Genomic DNA, 5442 nt, shown 5'->3' with positions numbered 1-5442 from the left:
GTAGTTTGTCTTTTCATAGAAAAGAACTAATTCAGTAAGAAAGGGATGTTGGGAGCAGAATCCGGTCCTCTAGAAAAGGACTAACAAGAACTAGTAGGGTCTGAAGGCCCTAGGCATGCTAGTTAAGATTCAAAGTTAGGTTCTGTCCTATAATGGGGGGAAACTAGAGGACTTGGCAGGGAAGTAGTGGACTCTTGAAAATGGGGAGGCAAAGGGGCAGGGACTGTCACAGCAGAGAAACCCATCACTAGCGTATGGGCCCAAGTATACCAATGCTAACTGAGCAGAGACTCCACATTTATTGCTTAACTAAATCAAGATTTTTTTTTTTTTTACAGTAACTAGAGTGAGGTCCTACATTTACATTACATTACATTTATGGCCCATTTGCCCATACATCATTTCATTGGATGCTCACATCCTGTAAGCAGGCAGAGAAAATATTATCTCAAATTTTCTTTTTTTGAAAAAAGATTTATTTATTTATTTTGGAGAGTTAGAGAGCATGAGCAAGCAGGGAGAGGGGCAGAGGGAGAGAAAATCCTGAAGCAGACCCCCTGCTGAGCACAGAGATCTCATAACCCCAAGATCAGGAGCTGAGCCAAAACCAAGAAATGGATGCTCAAATGACTAAGCCACCCAGGCACCCCTCAGATTTGCATCTGAGAAAACTGGGATTGAGAAATGTTGCACAACTTGTCCAAGTTACCGAGATGGTAGGCGACAAAACTGGATTCAGAATCCATCCATGCTCACTTGAGATGTGCTCTGCATTGCTGCAGAACAGTTAGTGAGGAGTGATGGTATGCTGGTAGGGCACTTTAGAAGGCCTTTCTGGAAGAAAGATACAGGAGGTTCTTTTCTCATGTGGATTGTAGAAATGGCATAGAGGGAAAGCAAAACACAAATGTCCGTCCTCCATTTTCCAGACACCTCTGGGAAGTGCATTCTAGTAAAAGCAGAGAATTTGGCACATTCTTGTTCTGCCTTACTTAGCGGAATCAAGGAGGGGGTAATGTCTCTGCTGGAATATATCTCATTATCAAAGAAGGGGTTAAGGATGTGGAAATTATGGGAATCTATGTAGAAAATGTTAAGTTTGAAACTGAGAAAAGTGTGAAGATTTCACCCTTCTTTACAAGTTAACGGGTCAGCCTGCCACAATTATAAATATACCAACAGGAAGCAAACATATTACTCACGAAGCCCTAAGCATGCTGCACAGTGAGCTACCTAAAATGTTGTAGTTAAACCACTACAGGCCAAAGAAAATTACTCTTCTTTCTGAGTGTGGTCACAGTAGCCACATTGACAGGAGTGTGGGTAGGATTAGGGGCTGGGAAGGAAGATGGATGTGAAGTGGGGAAAGCAAGGATAAGCTAGGAGCCACGGGTTCTAGCTGGGATCCAGGAGGATGGACTGGAATCTGTGTTTGTCTCTCACAGCCTTCCAACCTCTAACTTCGATGATGGGGGTGTCGACCAGGAGCATCTGGCACCCTTTGTCAGCAAGCTAAACACTCTCCTGGCCACAGAGTCATAGAAGTTGAAAGAGGGGAGTCAGCAGGAGCTAGAGTTGCTCTAGGCCCGCAAGGTAAGCAGGCAGATCAATACTGCTTCCAGCCCGGCTCTGATCTTCAAAGCCTTCAAAACAATATGGCTGCTACTTCACTACCATCTTCCAAATCACCTGCAAAATCACTCTAACCCTCCCCACAGAATCACACAGACATACACACACACACACACACACACACACGCGCGCGCGCACACACACACACACACACACACACACACACACACACACACAGAGGAATTCTGGGAAATGTAGTTTTAGCTTAGCTAAATTGACAGTCCTAATCCCTATGTCCTGATCTGTGTTAACTAGACTCAGGAGATTCCTCTAAGCATCACTAGGATCTTTCATATGGGCTTTCAGACTGTTGATAAATCTTTTAGTTTTCTCTTCTCTACACTATGCCATCCTAAGCCTCTGTCTTTTCCTTATATTTTTGCTACTCTTGAATCATCCTCTTTCTCTTATTTGTATTCTCCAAGACTTCCCATCACTCTGTAGATGATGTGGCCAAGTGCCAGGCAGTACCCTGGCAAAGGCCCAGGCGTCTCGGCTTATAGGAATGAGAACCTCATGGTTCCCATGCTTTGTTCTATGTCCTTATGATTTTTAAGCTGTGTTTGTGCTGAGCTAGGTGTGCGTTGTGTTTCTGCAGTCGAGCATGCCTTGTTAGGATGTCTGTCTTACATACAGATTTACTGAACCTGGTGCCGATGGCATCCCCTGATTTCGAGTGGGTCGGAGTGTTTTTCCTAACAAAGAAGAGCAGTATGCTTTGGCACAGCTGCTTGGTATTTTTCCTAGAATGCTAGAAGGAAGCAGACATTCATTTGGTTTTGCCAATCTCTCTTTGTCTAAATTGTCCCATTTGGCTTAGCCTGTTGGCTTTAGTCTATTAGGATAGCAATGTAGGAAACTGCTCCTCTTGGTTTATGAGCTTGAACCCAAGTGCATCAACATGTGCCTTAGCAGGACAGAGATTTACATAAATATTTCTGGGCTATCAGATCTCTGCGAAGACCATTTCCACGTTCCAGATGTAGGATATGAATGTGCAAATCCCACGTGGAGATCACAGTTCACTAACTTGTGGATGGCCCCGCAGAGTAAAGAAGTGATTCACTATAATGACTCCACACACTGTAGACGAGAGACCCAGAAACCATCATTCTTTTGGTGCTCTTTAAAATTTGGGCAAGGAGCCATGTTTCTGAGGCAAGAAGAACTGCATTTTCCTTTTCATAATAATAAAAAAAAAATCTTTAGCATTTCGGAAGAAGCAATATTCATCTCTCAATTAGTATTAACAGCTAATCAGGGTGCAGCAGGGTAGTAGAGCTCTCGTCAAACAGCAGGCAGCTTGTTTTATTTTTTCAATGCCACTTAAAGATTATTTGAAAAATCTCCTTCAGAGACCAATGTGTGGGGAGCCACGTACCCTCAGTCAGAATTTAAAGTGATCCAAAATACAATATTAATGATTGATGCACAAGCTCACAGTTTGGCGCTGGGGTTTAATTAGATAAGCACTGCAGCTGTTTTCGGGTGGAGGCAACTTGATGGGATGCAAAGCTGTTATGTGACTTCCCATCTACAGGGTATCTACTGAAGCGGAAACAGAAGCAAGCTACTAGGAATTATGATGATGACATTCTTTTTCAGTGCTGAAATCAGTAGAAGTCTGATTGTGGGGGAGAGAGAAGCATTTTATAATTAAAAAGGTAGGCTCGGATCTTCTGTCCCATTTATTGATGAACTGAACACTCACAAAAAGCAGCTAGTGCAACCAAGCCACGATCTGGCGAGACACGCGTGAAGACCTTGCATGTGTGGCTCCCTTGGTCTGTACTACTTTGCAACACACAAAATCCTCTTGTCTCAAACCCATCCTTCACCTCGCAGACATCACATTGTGTCTTATTCATGCAGACGTATACCTGCAAAAGCTGCTCTGGGATCACTCACTCTCCCTGAAAACTTCAGAAGAATTTAAACTGGGTTCGGTAGCATTTCATTTCACTGAGTCAAAGAGATTGTCAACATCTCATTACTGTAGGAGTTTGGAGTCTTCTGTGTCTTGAGCTGGAAATGACTAGAATGCACTGTATAGTGTCTGTCTGCAGCTAAGCTTCAGCCTATGTGCGTGACCTCTATCACGTGAGACAGCTAAAGACTACAATTTATGGAAGCTCATTGTAAATTAAATGTGCAAGACTTCAAGAACATGTCCCACCAGACTGAGGCTGGGAGCTCTCACATTGAAAGTGGTATTGTTAAATTGACCTTTAAAACCTCTCTTTCTGATAAAAAGGAGGCCTGTCTAGGTGTTCTGTGTTGTGAAATAATTATAATAGCCATCTATGAAATAAATTCTTGGTAGCTCCTTGTCAGTATCTACAAAATGTGAAGTTGCGCATGAATGCTAAGTGTTTTATTTTTGTTGTGTAGGTGAAGCTTAATGAGCCTTCTCCTGATTGTTTTAAATCAGTTTATGAGAATGTAGAATGAACCTAACTCTTTCAATGTAAGTAGGGGAAAAGTGAATCTTTTTGGAGGTACATTAAATCTCTTGGGATATTAAATTGTCATTCCTTGCACTGAGAAGGGATTTCTGCACTGCTTTGTTCCTTCTCGTTAAAGATGTTGCAAGGTGAACAACTAGGGATTAGAAAAGTTGAAAAATCAAATTCTGGTTTGGCCCTTTTCTGGTTGTGTGATCTTGGTCAGTTTGCTAAGCCTCGAGCCTCCGTTTCCTCATTTGCAAAATGGGAAAAATGGTCCCTTGCCTCCTTATCTTCCGGTGGAATTTTGAGGATCCAACTGGATGGAATATGTCTTTAGGTTTAGACCTGAAGTTGAGTGTGTCTAATACTCTGCAAATGCACTTGTAAGAAATTAATAGTGGCTTCTGTGAGGCAGATCCCCATAGTTCACGCCATAAAGCTTCTGAGAATAGATAACTATCTCTTTAACTTTCCACCAAGCAAGGACAATGGCTTTGTTTGGGTTTCCAAAGCTTTCCCTAATGGTAATGCTTTAACCACCTGCTTGCTTGGAAAAGATGAGGAAGGAGTGTAAGATAATTCACACAGAAACAGAGACAAGGAAAATCAGATTTTGTGCACCGTTGATTAAATTACAAGTTAAAGCTTGGACCCAAGCATTCAGGTTCCAAGGTGAGTGTTGTCCTCTTTTTAGTGGATTGTCTCTGTGGACAGTCTGCAAATAAATGGAAGTGGAGAGGTGGACTATTGAGGAAATGTGGGGTTGACTCTGGAATTGAAGAGTGCAGATGTCAACAAAACAGATAATTCATTAGAGAAGATCAATAAGCTTAGCAGCAGGGTTGTCATGAGCATACTGAGGATAACTGCCTTGTGTATGCATGTCATTGACTATATTGTGGATTTTTTAAAAAGTTGAACATACTCCACGAATATTCTTGCTGTTCTGATTTTGTAATAATTGGGGCAGGATAAACATTCACTGTATTAAGACCATGCATGTGTCCCCAGACCTCATTCTTCCCCTAGGTCTGGTTTTATCAGTGCTGGTGATAAACCAAGTCTGATTTATATGATGCATCTTATGTGGGAAATGTCTGTGACTCTAGGTATCTGATCATCCTTGAGAAATGACAGCACAGCTAATGTAATAACTTTTGAAGATAACCATTGCTAATTTGATGATTACCAGTTGCCATTAAATGAATTGTAAAACTATTGTGTTTTATTTTCAAAAAAAAAAAAAAGTAGAATGTACTCCTTTTAGTTGCATGCAATAATGATTGTTGAGCACTTGTGAGGGATGCTTCTGTACTTGTTCCCTTGATAAAATAATTGACAAACATATGGTTCCTTGGTGTCT

General features: G+C 41.7%; 1 non-coding gene across 1 annotated transcript; it reads left to right on the top strand.

Moving 5' to 3' along the window:
- Window positions 1–5005: 5005 nt before the first annotated feature.
- On the top strand, window positions 5006–5137 carry LOC123802239 (small nucleolar RNA SNORA72). The gene has a single exon (XR_006782466.2). It is a non-coding gene; the product is annotated as a small nucleolar RNA SNORA72 (small nucleolar RNA).
- Window positions 5138–5442: the final 305 nt, after the last annotated feature.

This window comes from Ursus americanus, chromosome 10, assembly GCF_024610735.1.
Source record: "Ursus americanus isolate L20-20 chromosome 10, mUrsAme1.1.p, whole genome shotgun sequence".
NCBI classification, from domain to species: Eukaryota; Metazoa; Chordata; class Mammalia; order Carnivora; family Ursidae; genus Ursus; species Ursus americanus.
This window is presented reverse-complemented; position numbering and strand designations above follow the sequence as displayed.